Below are 13520 nucleotides of genomic sequence, written 5' to 3'. Positions count from 1 at the left end.
TCCTCCCTTTCTCTCTCTTTCCCTCTCCAGATTTCTGCACCATATCCTAATACCGTCCATATCAAGATTTCGAACAGCCATATTTTTTTCCAGATCATTTTCCTTTCCAAATTTCCTCTTTCCTATACTCTACCTTTCTCCCGTTATTCCCATTGCTTTCTTTACCCTATTCTATGATGTGTCCTTCCTGTCTTCCATTACCTTGAAATACACAATATATCCCAAGTGCTTAATCTGCTTCTCTTCTTGTTACTTTTCTTATTCACCTCCAATCGTTTTCTTCCTCCTTCCCTCACCCTTTCTAAATATCATAATTTTTATCTTTTTTACGTTAACCTTTAGCCTTTTCATCTCTAGATACTCTTCTACTTTCGCGATCATGGCTCTTATCCCTTCTTTGTTCTCCGCCATTAGCACTATGTCGTCCGCGTATGAATAAATTTTCCTCTCTGCCAATTTACTTCTTCCCACCTTCCTTTTACCATTATCTTCTCCAAATCTGCCAACACTACATTGAATAGTAAAAGACTTAACGGATCCTTGCCTAATTCCTCTCCCCAACCAAAATTCTTCATTCATCCCTTTTTCCACCCTTACCTTGCTCCTCGTTTCTCTCATCACTTCTTCTTTCCACTAAACTCTCTCTCANNNNTTCCCTTAACGCTCTTATCAAAATCTCTCTGTCTATTTCTCTATCTGTAGAGTCGAACGCCGCTTTCAAATCTACAGACAGGCCCACCAATCCGTCTGCCTTTGAACTAAGTAGTTTAACACGTAGATATTATTCATCACCCCCTTTTCTTTTTTACAACCTGTTTGGTTCTTCGGAATTATTCTTTTCTCTTCCATCTCCTCTCTCAATTTTTCGATTAAAATCGTAGTGTACATCTTATACAATAGCTATATTAAAATGATGTCTCTGTAGTCAGCCACTTCACAGAACGTAGGAAAAAAAAGAGAGTAAATAAAAAGATATAGATGAGAGAATGGAAAGAGCATTTTATGGGACTGTTGGGAGGAGTAGAAGAAAGGATTACGAAGGGCAAAGAGAGGAGAGGGAGAAAGGAAATGGAGCAAGGTTTAAAATGGGACAAAATGAGAAAGACAATTAATAGTTTGAAATTGAACAAGACAGTAGAAATGGATAGGATACCAAATGAAGTATGGATATACGGAGAAAAAGAATTAGAAGAATAGGTGTGAGCGGTTTGCAAGAGAATGTGGAAAGGAGAGGGTTGGCCGGAAAGATAAAGGGAGGAGGTTATTGTACCAATTATAAAGAAGAGGAAGTGAGAGAAAGTATCTCTGATTATAGAGAAGTGATATTGATGCCAACACTATACAAGATTTGTACAATACTGAAGAGATTGAGAGAGGAGGTGGAAAGAAAAGGTATAATAGGGGGAATCAGATAGGGTTTAGGAAGAATAGAGAGATAATGAATAATGTATGTCCTGAATTATTCAGTACAAAAGCAGTTATGCCGTGGACAGGAAATTACTGATAAGGGCATTAAGGGAAAAAGGAGTAAGAGAAAATAATAGGATAGGGGGTGTTAAGTTGGGGAGGAAAACATATTCTTTGGCGTATGCGGATGATATGGCGTTGATAGCGGGAGATGAAGAGGAAATGAAGGCGATGATAGCGAGGCTGAAGGAGTATTTAGAAAGGAAAAGACTGAAGATAAATGTTAAGAAACCAAAGGTCATGATATTTAGAAAGAGTGGGCGAAGGAGGAAGAAGACAAATTGGAGATGGGAAGGGAAAGAAATAGAAGAGGTAAGGTACCCCAGATAAAAAATACTTGGGATACACATTTCAGGTAAGCGGTAGACAGAAAGGGCACATAAAGGATAGGGTTAAAAAAGCGATAGGTATTGCGGGACAAGTGTAAGATATAGGAAAGAAGAAGTTTGGGAAAGACTTTGGAAAAAGGATATGATTGTTCGGTACGTTGATTTGGACGGTATTAGGATATGGGACGGAGATTGGAGATGGAAGGAAAGAAAAAAAATGAAAAGGATGAAGGAATAATTTTTTAGGTGGAAACTAGATAAAGAAAGAAGTTTTACAGAGAGTTACAAAAAGAGAGAGAAAGAAAGTTAAATGAACATGAGATAATATGGTGTCTCGTAAAGTATAAATGCGCAACAGGAAAGATGGTTAACAAGATTTGAACAAAATTCGTACTCAAAATTGTACCACACTATTTTAATAAAATATTTAATGAGAGAAACAATAATTATCTATTTTACAGTATTTACAGTTAATTGGTTTTATGATTAATCGTTCTTTCTAAAATTTGTGCATCGAGCACGTGGAAATTTAAGTCGCGATTACACAGCGGTTCCTCTTGAAATTGTTTGCTAGACTGCGGGATGTATTTTTGTGAGTCGCTCTTTTATACTCCACCTCTTTCTGGAAAGATCTATCATGGAATCAATTCCGGGATGCGCAAATTAGATCCTTCCAGAAAGAAGAAGGTAATTTCTGCAAATCGTGGCTCGCAAATTGCCGGAACTTGCGCGTGTGCTGCGTGTGATTGACGCATACAATTCGGGACGTTGCGACAAATTCATCGTGATTTTTGCACATCTATCGCGCGCTAGCGCGAGCGACAGCAACCGCGCATCAGGCTGCGTCCATGCCGCTGTAATGTCACGCGTTGTTTGAATGTCCCAAACATATGGAAAAGGAAGGAGGAGATGTCGGATTATGGGATAGTAAAGGAAAAAAAACGGAAATATGCAAAGGGAGGAAAGACGAGCAAAGATCGAAAGCTCGAAATATAATAGATGGTACAAAAAGATTAAAAAAGAAGGTATATCGGAGTATCTAAGAAAAGGTTAGACGGAAGTAAGATGGAGAGAGATAACGAGATTTAGGCTAGGAAATGAGAGGAAAAGAAGGAGCAAGAAGAGAAGTGTTAGAATATAAGAGAAAGAGGAGAAAAGGAGAGGGAGAGTGGGATGTGGGGAGGGGGAATGAAAGAGAGGGAGAAAATGAAAGATATTGCAATAAGAACCGGAAGCAGAAGCCCTAATGAGCTAAGATAGAGGATAGGGAAATTTAGTGTGTGTGTGTGTGTGTGTGTATGTGTGCATGATAGGTAAAAAAATAGGAGTAACATAAGATAGAATATAAGGATTTAGAATAAGTTAGGATAAAAAATGATACAAAAAAGCTAGAGTAAAAATAAATAAAATTCGAAAAATTCTTGGTATTAAATGTTTCGGTCCTCAATTAGACCCTTAAATAAAAACAAATTACGTGTGCCAAAATTCAGATGGTCAAGAAAATGAAATTATAATTTCGGTTATAAAACGTATGTCCTACTAGTGAATATCTCCAGCGAAATGCCAAACCAGATTGTTGATCACTCAACGCAAAGTTTTTCTGAGAGAACTTGTAGAAGAAATTTTAATAGATTCAAACGAGAATCTGAAAAAGAAACGTAGTTGGATGACGAAAACGGGATCGTCCCGATTGCGCACATTACCGATCGGACATGACAATATTTCCCGATCGGGCACAGACCCGATCGGACACAGACCCAATTGGACACAGTTCCGATCAGACACATATGGTTGCAATCGGACACCATCCCGATCAGACACAGGCCCGATCGGACACCATCCCGATCGGACACAGCCCCGATCGGACACAGTATATCAGAAATATATAGGTTTGGGTTAGGTTATATCTTCCGGAAGTGGAGCCCCCCCGTAGGAGGGGCGGAACATACTGCCTTCACGCATATACTTTTTAATGCGTAGTAAGGTTCCACATAGGTTTACAACTTTCCACGCGAAGCGAGGTTCAACGCAAACCTATGTGTCTAGTTTTGTGATAGTGGAGCCCCCCCGTAAGGGGGGCGGAACCCAATGTGTCCACGTATACATTTTTCCATCCACACAACAATTGTAGGGTGGACCTAGCTTTGCGATGGGGACTGTGTCCGACCGGAACTGTGTCCAATCGGGTCTGTGTCTGATTGAGCCTGTGTCCGATCGGGCCTGTGTCCGATCGGGCTTGTGTCCGATCGGGCTTGTGTCCGATCGGGCTTGTGTCTGATTGCAACCATATGTGTCCGATCGGAATTGTGTCCGATTGGGTCTGTGTCCGATCGAGCCTGTATCCGATTGGGACTGTGTCCGATTGCAACAGTATGTGTCCGATCGGAACTGTGTCCAATTGGGTCTATGTCCGATCGAGCCTGTGTCCGATCGGGACTGTGTCCAATCGAGCCTTTGTCCGATTGGGTCTGTACCCGATTGGGAAATATTGTTGTGTCAGATCGGTAATGTGCGCAATCGAGACTCACTCACGAAAACAACAGAATAATAAAAATTGATATACCAATGGAGAGCCCTACTGCAGAAGTAGATAAAAGCTGTCGATCGATGAAAACACAGAAAATTGTCATGTCGCGCATTCAACTATCGATAATCTAATGAAGTTAAAGACGCGTACAAAAATATTAAGAGCGATGGAACTCCAAGGTGTACATAAACATCATATACTTCACGCGAGACAAATGCACTCGATTTAAATCTTATTAAGCTTCTTAATGATCGGTAAATAAGAGGAATGCAACAATTCAATATCGTCCTGCAGGTTGAGACTGGATTTTTGTCTTTTAATAAATAACATTTCAGACGTCAACCTTCTTGCACAGCAAGGTTCTTCATCAGGAATTTGTATATACTTTCAATCAAAATCGTGATCTGTGTTGATTCTATCAGGTTAGTGATTACTGAGTTCTGAGTATGTGCCCTTCTAGTATGATTGCGATGTTCCGAAATGCGAGTCTTAAGCAATCTCTTCGTTTGGCCCACATATGATGCATGACAACCGTTGCAGTTAATTTTGTAAACGACTTATCGTGAAACAATTGGGGCAGTGGATCTTTGTGTATTTTGATGATCTTTTTTAGGTTGTCGAGACCACTATAAAACAAACAAAGGCCCGCATTTCGGACAATCGAGCTGAATTTTTCAGATATGGATTTTACGTATGGAATGAGAAAAAAACGAACGCGAGTCAGATTCCGAATTGTTTTTAATGCGACTATTGTTTAAGAGACTTTTTTTTTACGATGGAGGAGGTAATTTAGCCGATGATAAATAGTTTCAAAAATAAGATTTAGAAGATAACAATTTCTCAGTAAAATTTTTATGATAAATTCAAGATGTTTTTGATGGTACATAAGAAGGGAAAGAAAAAAGTCTCAATCTACAAGACCAATTATAGTACCTCCTTTTTGGCACAAGGGATGCTGGGAGAAAAAGTTCAAATATCTCCCTAAGAAGATAGGTTTAAGTTAGGTTAAGTTAATATAAGTTAGTGATCAAGTAGCGAGCGAGATGACAGTGTAAATAATTAATTGTAAGCTGAAGGAAAATCAATAAATGTTTATATATACGTATATATTGTGAAGTTGCCGTCTCGCGCGCGTCCGCCGAATCCCTCTCCGATCGCAAAACGCGGGCTGAAGGGCCGCGCCAGTCGAAACATAGCGAGAACCGTACCGTTGTCTCTAGAGAGGCGTTATTAATCGAGATTTCGTGCTTTATATTAATTTCGTTTGTTATTTCTTTTGTCATATGAATATTTGCGTTGGGAGCCTCATGTGAAGAAAGAGCGGAAGTCGTTAAAGCGTCACGGAAAATACAATCGTCAATCCAGGACGACCTTCGAGGGGCACGGAGCCGGCAATCCGGGAATTCAAAGCATCTAACGTCTAGCTACGTCACGACGGGATCAGGACCCGCACGCGTGATGCGCGACGCACGGAACAGCGAGAAGATCCTCGCGCAAGGACCCAGGCCCGTGCGGATCCGGTCCCCGTAGAGGGACTGCAATAACGCGCTCGATGGCGTGACTCGGCCCCAGGAAAAGACAACCGCGAGGGTTGCAACGATACTTCCGATCAAGCTGTTCGCCCGAGACCCCGCGACGGCCCCGCGGAAAAAAGCCCCAGTGAATTATTGTTTGAAATACCGAGGGGCGCGCGCACCCCCGATACGACCTTGAGCATGCCGTCCGCCGGCCACAGCGCGTGATAACGTGTGATTGGTCGCGATAACACGCACCCCGTGTGTGCAGCCCTGGCTGGCCCACAAGTATCGATTCTGGATCGCAACAATCCGGGGTCAGGCTGGCGCGAGCCTGCGAGTAATAACGAGCGTTTTTCGAGAGCGACCAGCGAGCGAGAGGACTTTTGTTAGCGAGAGTGATTGCAGCCACGGACGGAGAGGACCCCGGCGATCTCCGAGGGCGGACTACCTGTGAATGAGAGGACATCGTCACCCCGAGCCGTTCCGACGGGAGAAAAAGTACCGGCGAGGTTATCCTCCGCCAAATTAGCCATGCGCGATCGCGCCCGGAAATCGTTTTGTTCTGTCGTCGTCGCCATGAATTCGTGCATTGGTGTACGGGCTAAGCCCGATTCGTTGGTGTAATTTTTCGCGTCACGGCCACGTCGTCAAGCGATTCGAGCCCCGGAGCCTCGGGAGTATCGGTTTCCGCGGATCGAGACATTACCTCGCGTTTTAATAAACCGTGTGTCGTCTCTCTGATTCGGATTCCGCATATTGTAATTGCGTTAGTTCTCGCACGTTTAGCATCTAACAAGTAACACTAGGGAAGTGTCACACGGCGATTTTCCTGAAACTTGGCATACAAGTAGTACATGGAAAACTATTAGACACGTATATTGTTATATCGGCCCGAAAGCCGTTTGAAGGGTAGAAATCACCCTTATCTATTTTGGGGGTAGGTTCGACTATTTTACGAATTATTTTTACGATTGTTGCGAAATCAGGTAACTAAGGGTTTTTGGGGTCGCTGATAACGAATCTGAAGTCCGTTTTTAAGAATTCAAAATGGCGGATCCAATATGGCGGTCGCATTTTTTCAAAAGTTTTACACCCTGTCAAAAAGTGCGAAAATTGCAAAAAAGTAAGAAATGAGCATAACTTTCAGGCAAATTTGCAAAAAGGTCCTAATCGAGAACTACCCCTAACAGTAACGAAACATCGAAAAACAAAAGAGGAAGCAGATATAACCAAAACAATTAATTTGTCTACAAATTTTAATTTGATCTTCTAGGACCTAGAAGGCGATACATTCGCCGTCAGCTGATTGAGATTGTTGAGCGGATCGGATTGTTATCACCCGAATTAACGTCATAACTAATTATTTGTCAACCCCGCGGTGCGAGGTGTAGTTAACGCCGAGCGAGAAGATTTCGGCCGATATACCGGGCCGGCTTCGGCGTACATTCCGGGGTTTCGCGCCCCGCGTCTAACACCTAGTCTCGTCCGCGTGTTTCTCTTTTACCGCAGCCGAATATACGTGGTTTATCACTGCTACTCTCCAGAGAGCTTCGGTTCCCATCATTATAATAAACCTGTTATGTTAGAGTTTCTTTGCAGTTGTGTTTGTCGTTTCCATAATTGTCGTCTCTTGCATAACTTACCGCGTTAGAACAACTCGCCCTGCCCCTCTACCATTAGGCGAGCTAGTCAGCCCGTGGCGAATTCCGACAACTTCTTTTGCGCCTATTTCGCGCTTATTTCGTGCGATTCACAAATTGATACGCGAAAGATCGTATCTGGCGCCCAAGTTCGGTTTTCGCGATTATCTCTCGGATCTCGTCACGGTACGCGCGGAACTCCTAACATCCCGTTCCCACCCAGCGCGTGGATCTTTTTCTCCGTTTTGTTTTTGACAACGACTATTCCGCATCTCCCGTTCGGCGAATTAGCTCCTGTTCGTCGGCGCAACGTACATCCGCGTGACGGAGAGATCGAAACGGCGGACGCGTCTATCATTCGGCCGCGAGACGGAAGTAAGAGTCGTCGCAATATATATATTTACACAATATATGTATATACAGGGTGTATCCTAAAAAGAGGGAAGTATTGCAATGGGAGATTCAGGACACAAAAATAAGAGAAATAGTTCATATAAACATATATCCGATATGACCTTGTTTTCAAATTATAGCTTGTTTTATTTTCCAATAGAGTTAAGATAGCATACTTGAATATCGGTTTGCTGTTTATGTACAAGATTTAAAGGACTTAAAGTCTTGTTAATTTGTAAACATAAACGCGTATTATTTGTGTTGTAAGTAGGGGCATCTAAAATCCATTGTGTACAAAACACCCATTGACAACGTCGAGATTCTTCGTCAACGTGTTGAAGATGGTTGCCGGGAAATTCAAGCAATACCCGGAATTTTTGAAAAAGTCAGACAATCTATGATGAGACATGTTGAAGCCTGTATTCAAGTTAGAGGTAGTCATTTTGAGCACTTCCTGTAACCGTAATTATCTTAATACTGTTGAAAAATGAAACAAGCTATAACTTGAAAACACGGTCATATCGGACATGTGTTTATATGAATTTTTTCTCTTATTTTTGTGTCCTGAATCTCTCATTGCAATACTTCCCACTTTTTAGGATACACCCTGTATATATAGATGATAACAAAAGACGCGGACAAAAAAATATAAAGTATAATGAAGAAAAATCCGAGGATAAAGTTCTTAAGGTATTTTATAAGCAGTCAACGCAGCATATGTAAATACAATAAAAATGTCAAGAGATTAGTTATTTCTTTTGTAAAAAGCGAGGTCGTATGAAGAAACATTATGCCAAGTATAAAGGATGAAAAGCTAAGAAGGAAAAAACAAATACAGTTTCAAAGAAAATTCTAAAATTTGTTTTAGTATAAATAATGATAATGTAATGAATCATAAAAGTTGATATATTGATTCAGGTGCTACTAATCGTATGACAAGCGATCGAAAATTTTTAAAAAGTTTTTATAATTGCAATAATGAAAAATTGAGACTAGCAAGTGGCGATTATGTTGAAATCCATGGCATTGGAAGTGAAGCGAGGGGGGGATTTAAGGCGGGAGGAGGCACGAACCAAGCATCCATCTCTTCCGTGGCAGCGGCACTGTCGTATCTGTGTAGGGCGTTTACACACTTCCTCAGCCCGACAAATAATTGTTAGAAAACAACACTTGCGGGTCTGAAAAAATATGCGAGGTACAAGTGGCTGAATCGGGAATCGAACCCGAGTCTTTCGCTTTCCGCTCAATGGATGCAGTGCCGATTGTCACGGAGAGACGAAATCCCCAGCACGTCTCCAGAGCGGTCCAATCATATTAAACGATTGAAAATTGGCCCATACAATTGAGATACAATTGAGATTTTGTTTGTAATAAACTTTTATGCGCTGTGCTCTCATTGCCATTGTATCTCATGCTTAACTGATATATAAACATATTTTATTATATTTATATTTGATTATATAAATTTGGTAAATATACATAATAGATCACATCTTACCGATTTTATCGCCACTTGGATATGATATAAGGGAGATTGTTCTGAATAATTTTCCGCAAAAATCAAATGGTGAACGGCATTAGTTTAGGAAATATAACAAATTAAAATTTGACCATCTTAATATTTTTCTTTATATATTATGAAATAATAGGAAGAATGAAGTTTGTGTACGTCGTACTAATGTATTTGTCATTTTCTAACTAGAAAAAGTTTTGTTTACAATCATTGCAAAGTGAATGCATGGAGGAGAGGCTCTGCATCCCCGCCCCGAAAAATTCTAACCTAACGCAAACCAATTTCTATTTTTTGAATAAAAATTAGATTTGCATTTGGTCAGTTTTTTTTGCGGGGGGAGGGTGGAGATGCAGGGGGAGAGGCTTTGCCTCTCGCCCACGCTTAAAAGTCGTAAACAGACTTTCGTTGTAAAAACAATGGATTAGTACAGCGTAAACTTACTATACGAGTGAAGCGAGGGGGGGATTTAAGGCGGGAGGAGGCACGAACCAAGCATCCATCTCTTCCGTGGCAGCGGCACTGTCGTGTCTGTGTAGGGCGTTTACACACTTCCTCAGCCCGACAAATAATTGTTAGAAAACAACATTTGCGGGTCTGAAAAAATATGCGAGGTACAAGTGGCTGAATCGGGAATCGAACCCGAGTCTTTCGCTTTCCGCTCAATGGATGCAGTGCCGATTGTCACGGAGAGACGAAATCCCCAGCACGTCTCCAGAGCGGTCCAAATCATAACGATTGAAAATTGGCGCCCGTAGCCGCTCAGCGATGAGTCTTGACTCACCACCAGTATGAATGGAAGCCTCCTTGAGTAGTCCATCCTAAACCACTACGCCTAAGCAGCCCCCTCTTCTGCTCCCAATTAATAATACGATCTTCCACCGTCACCACGTGGTGGATCTAGTGGACAGATTACCAGCACTTACGCTGGCACAGATGTACACCGCAGAGTGAAGCGAGGGGGGGATTTAAGGCGGGAGGAGGCACGAACCAAGCATCCATCTCTTCCGTGGCAGCGGCACTGTCGTGTCTGTGTAGGGCGTTTACACACTTCCTCAGCCCGACAAATAATTGTTAGAAAACAACATTTGCGGGTCTGAAAAAATATGCGAGGTACAAGTGGCTGAATCGGGAATCGAACCCGAGTCTTCTGCTTTCCGGGCAACTGCTCTTACCACTGAGCTATTCAGACCTCGCACCTTACGCCACTCTAACACAGTACATACGACTCCAGAGCGATGTTGGAATCTCGCTCAATGGATGCAGTGCCGATTGCCACGGAGAGACGAAATCCCCGAAGAAAATATGATTTGTTAAGATGATAAAGGAAAATGTACAAATGTTACTGTCAGAGATGTACTTTTTGTTCCAAGTCTGGAAGAAAGTTTAATATCAGTAAAAAGATTGACGAAAAAAGGGAACAAGTCAATTTTGAGGAAAGGAAATGTCACATTGCACATGTAGGCACTGTCATCGCTGTAACTGAGTTAAATGGAAATTTATATAAATTAAAGAATGATAATAAAGTATTGGTTATCACTAAGGAACACAATAAAGGTAGCATTAATGGCATAGAAGATTAAGTCACAGGAATGTTGAGGCCATAAAGAAGATGTCGAATAAAGGGGCAATTGAATGTATTCACATTATTGTATTAAGGAAGTTTGCGAGACTTGTCTAAAAGGAAAGATGATCAGGAATCTATTTCCAAAGAAATCAACATATCAATCTAAAGAAAACAATTTTAGATCTGGTTCACACAGACGTTTGCGACTCCATGCAAACAATGATATCAGGTAAGAAATGTATTTACTAACTATGATTCATCATTACAATCGATGTAACTTAAAAGCTTTTAGGTCGGATAAAAAGAAAGAATATGTTAATTATCAACTTCAAGCGCTATTTAAAAATGAAAGTATTGTGGTTCAATATGCTATCACATATGCCTCAGAGCAAAATGATATGGCAAAAAGAAAAAACCGATCTTTACTTGTGTCGCGACTTGCGCCTGATATTCACGCAACCCGGATTAATTCTCTCTCCACGGGATTCCGTCTACGCACCTCAAATGGACCAAGTAGCTTGAGGAGTGCAGAAATACCTGTGTGCCGAATTCCGTGCTTGCGAATAGCGCAGTCCGTCTGTGATAATGATACGAGCTAGTCGTTATTCAAGTAACAATAGATAGATCTTTCTAAAACGAAATCCTAGTCTTCTCGTGTGTAATTTGGTGCGAGTTCCGCATTTTGATAGAGCGGCAAACCCGGTTAGCGAATCCGTTGGAAATATCGCGTTCTCATCAACTAATAAAAATCGAACATTAACAGTCGACAATACTTCGCTGGCTTTGTTGATTCCGTCTCTTTCGGGGACTGAATCCACGATCGCTAACGTAAAGTACTTATCTTCAAACCATCCAAAAGTCGAGAACGGTACATAGAAAATTTGGTTCTCGAGCCAGATCTGGATTTGGTACGGATCTGCGGAATTAATGAGCCGGAATTCTCTATGCGACCGCGTGGCTGTTCCGTGGGTAGACTTGTGTGAACCCCGGACATTTTCGCGAACACTAATTGCGGCTTCCGCGGTTTTCTTTCGCGAGGGTCGACGCTTGACTTTGCCAAGGGCTATTATGCCAAGATCGTTACGGAGCAGCGCCCTTTGGTGCACGCCGCATTCTTGGTGTATCTAGTGCACGCGATTTACGCCGATCAAGTGTGCCGGTCGTGAACGGGTGACGTCATGATCGCGATGTCGCTCACAGTGTGTTTTGTGCCCCGCTCTCACCCCGCGTACCGCTCATCCTCAAACGCCTCGCGAAAACGTGGATCTAACACTGTCTCACTCTCTTCGCGCCGCGAAATCGTCGCTCATGTCGCTTGCTAAAGCGACTAGCGTTGTCTCATTCTCTCTATGCAGCAGTATCGTCGGCTCGTGTCGCTCGCTAGGACGACTAGCATTGTCTCTCTTTCTCCGCGCAGTATGTTCGTTGGTTCGTGTCGTTCGCTCGGGCGGCTATCCCTGTCACTCTCTAGTGAAGTTCATGTAAAGTGTGCAACTGTCTGCCATGGATATAATCTTGCGGAAGAAATTGACCACCAAAGGTCTTACCGAGCGTTTTTGGGACAACCTCGTTAAGGCAGGCGAAAGGAGAAAATCTCCTCCAGTTACCTCAAGGCACGTCTAGAACTTTTGGATAGTTATTGGAATAAATTCGAGGATACGCACTATTTACTTTTTGAATATACGGATGTTGAGAAATCTGATTACATACGAAAGGACATGTATCTCCAAACTGAGGACTGAGTCTGACACTGGTTCGGTCTCTCTTTAAACAGATTCAACTGCCAAAGATCAATCTGCCTATATTCTCGGGAGATCAGCTAGCCTGGGAAGGTTTCCGAGATTTATTCAAGCCGTTGGTTCACGACATTTCTGGAATCGCCCTTGTGCAGAAGCTGCAATATCTAAATGCGAGTTTGACAGGCGAAGTGGCCGCTAGCATTGCGAATATGGAGATGAGTCAGTGATGAAAGCTCATGGGAAATATCGCGCGGGTAGAACCTTCTGCGCATGCGTGAATGACGTCACTGCCCCACTTTACAGATCTCGGCAGATTCGTGCTTAGATGTAATATGGGGCACTTTTTAGAGCCTAAATAAATTAATTTAAAGTACATTGTAAATAATTACATACTTTTTCTTAAAAACAATTTTTTTTTATGCTAATTGATTTGTCTCATTATTCTGTACATAAAAGTATTACGGTAAGATTATCGAGAACTAAATATTTTACGAGATATTTTTTATATCAAAATATGTCAGATTAAAATATAAAATAACTCAAAAAGTACTTAATAAAAGAATACTTTATTATAGTGTTTTGGAAAGCTCTTGAGATAACAAGAATATGCAATAAAAAAAGGGGGGTTCCATTTAAAAAAACGAAGATGACCTTTAAATCTCCTAAGCGCCTCCACCTAAAAAAAAATGTTCACTTCCGCAAGATTTCCCACTCGATACTATACAACTTTTATTTCAAACATTTTTCTTCAAACGTTGATCCTGAAAAGTTATGAGGGTGGAACTTTTAAAATGGGACACCCTGTATATATAATATATATATTCATATATT

The 13520-nt window shown here is 41.6% G+C and overlaps 1 protein-coding gene and 1 non-coding gene across 2 annotated transcripts in view; both read right to left on the bottom strand.

Moving 5' to 3' along the window:
* The window catches only part of LOC115242795, a 49683-nt gene that overhangs the window by 9523 nt on the left and 26640 nt on the right, over positions 1-13520 (bottom strand). The gene's annotated exons all lie outside the window — the stretch shown is intronic.
* Positions 10504-10575, bottom strand: Trnas-gga. Its single transcript has one exon. It is a non-coding gene; the product is annotated as a tRNA-Ser (tRNA).

The sequence above is a fragment of the Formica exsecta genome, unplaced genomic scaffold, assembly GCF_003651465.1.
Source record: "Formica exsecta isolate Colony F162 unplaced genomic scaffold, ASM365146v1 scaffold633, whole genome shotgun sequence".
In the NCBI taxonomy this organism is placed as follows: domain Eukaryota; kingdom Metazoa; phylum Arthropoda; class Insecta; order Hymenoptera; family Formicidae; genus Formica; species Formica exsecta.
Note: the sequence above shows the minus strand (reverse complement) of the source record. Positions and strands in the feature narration are given on the sequence as shown.